This window comes from Notamacropus eugenii, chromosome 1 (assembly GCF_028372415.1).
Source record: "Notamacropus eugenii isolate mMacEug1 chromosome 1, mMacEug1.pri_v2, whole genome shotgun sequence".
NCBI lineage: Eukaryota > Metazoa > Chordata > Mammalia > Diprotodontia > Macropodidae > Notamacropus > Notamacropus eugenii.
The window spans coordinates 619,174,236-619,176,555 of record NC_092872.1 but is presented as its reverse complement, the minus strand read 5'-3'; the positions used below and the strand labels follow the sequence as shown (position 1 = coordinate 619,176,555).

General features: G+C 41.9%; 1 pseudogene; it reads right to left on the bottom strand.

Moving 5' to 3' along the window:
* On the bottom strand, positions 1 to 476 carry LOC140527954 (ATP synthase F(0) complex subunit C2, mitochondrial pseudogene; annotated as a pseudogene).
* Between the last annotated feature and the right edge of the window lie 1,844 nt (positions 477 to 2,320).

Below are 2,320 nucleotides of genomic sequence, written 5' to 3'. Positions count from 1 at the left end.
TCACATGGTGAAGAGGATGAGGAAGACCACCATCAGGCAAAAGAGCCCCATGGCCTCAGACAGAGCAAAGCCCAGGATGGCATAGGAAAAGAGCTGCTGCTTCAAGGAGGGGTTCCTGGCATAACCAATGATGAGACTTCCAAATACTGTCCCAATACCAGCTCCAGAGCCAGCCACCCCCACAGTGGCAGTCCCAGCTCCAATAACCTTGGCTGCTATATCAATGACCCTTGAGATAGTGCTAGTTTGGAATCCACATCTGGGGACAAGTGAGGTCAAGGGACCTGATGCTGCCAAAATGCTGAGGTACTCATCTGTCCAAACCTCTGGCCGTTTTAGTACCACTGCAGATAAAGGTCTACTCAGTAGCTGAGAGATGCTCCTCACAAGGGCAGGGGCAGACATGAGCTTGGTGCAGGCATACATTCTCAAGGGGTGAGGGGCAAAGCTGAAGAGCTGCTCAGTTAGGGAGGCTCCGCACTCACATGGGGGGCCTCTGGAAGGGTGAGGCCAAAGGGGAGTGGTGCCAGGGAAGGAGGACGCCTGCCCCTCATGTGGGCGCCTGCGAGGCTACTTCCGGGACTAGATCTGCCCATTCTTTAAAAATGAAATATGCTCAGTCTCTTGACCCTAAAAAATTTTAACATGAGATAGTGAAAAGATACTAGGGGGGAAGAAAACATCAATCAATTTGTAATTACTTCTAAGAGCTTAAGGTACTGGGTAGTAATCAACATGTCTTTAAGTTAAGCAAATTTGCCATATCAATTTAACTTCTGTGATGACATATTTCCTTCTAAGTGACCTATTTTAATTTCACTGAGGCTTTTTATTCTGTCCCATGTTTACATTGACACTCATGTAGTCTTATTCCTACTAATAGTGGCTATGTGTTCAGTTGTTCAGTCATGTCCAACTCTGTGGCTCTGTGGATCATAGCATGCCAATAATATCCATGAAGCTTTCTTGGAAAAAATATTAGAGTGGTTTGTCATTTACTTCTCCAGTGGATTAGAATTAAATGTCATGCTGGATTTGAACTCATTTCTTCCTGAATCCAGGCCCAGTGCTCTATCCACTGAGCCAGCCATGTAACCACCTCCAATGTTGGCTATACAAAAATACAAAAGAAAAAGAACTGGGAATGATTCTTGACCACAAGTTGAATGGAATTTGCTAGTATAAAGGAGAGCTAGTATGAAAAAACAGATGATAGCATAAATATTAAAACAATATAATAACCAGGAGTTATAAATCATTTTTGTCCTATATACAAGTATTTACTAAAATATCCTATCAAGCTTGGCTTGCCACCTTTTAAAAAGTAGAAACTGAAGATGGTTCAGAGAATAGTCACAAAGATCATATAGAGTAGGCAATTACATGGCTCTTATATGAATGAGTAAAAGGATGGAAAATAGATCCTCTTCTATAATTATAGTAGTTTAGCCTAGGATCTAAAAGGTCATCTAGTCCAACTCTCCTATTTTGTAGATAAGGAAACTGAGTCCCAGAGATTAAGTGACTTGCCCAGGCAATAAAGAAAAGGCTGAGGAGAGATCACTAGTCTCCTATGTAATAATTGTCACAGGATGTAAATTGTTCTTTAGCATACTAAGGAATAAACCAGAAAAAAAGAGTAGAAAAATAGCTACATCTGAAGTCCTACATTTAATTGTGGGCACCACATTTTAGGAAAGATTGAGAAATTGGAGTATGTCCAATATGATTATAATCATAGAATTTAGAGCTGTAAGGGACCTCTGTAGTCATCTAATTCACCTCTCTGTAGGAATGAGAGATGGTGAAGAGGCCTGGAGACCATGCTATATTGGTTGGTTGGTTGGTTGTTGTCCTTCCTTCTTGAAGAGGACCAAAATGACATCACCATGATAAAGTGAAATTTCAGTGTGTCTGACTGTGGCTGATCAGACCAATACAAGCTTGGAATGCTCTACCATAGGTTGGGCACAGATAGTCCATGTGAATTTTTGGGGTGGATACTCCAAATTTGTGCATCCTACATTAATTTTGTGCTGTCTCAATTCTGCTTTGCTGTTAGAGCACAGCACCCTTTCTGATGTGGGCACACCAAGCTGAGCGATCCTGTGCCAGTGTCTCCCACGTTGCACAGTCAAATCCAAAGTTCTTGAGAAAGACCAGAGAATACTTAACCCAGAAAGGAGAAGATTTGGGGAGAAGTGAGGCTGTGATCAAGTATTTGAAGGGCTATCATATGAAAGACATATTAAAAAAAAAAAACTTCCTCCTAAGTAGAGCTGTTTAAAGAGAATGGTGGGGGGTGGAGCCAAGATGGCGG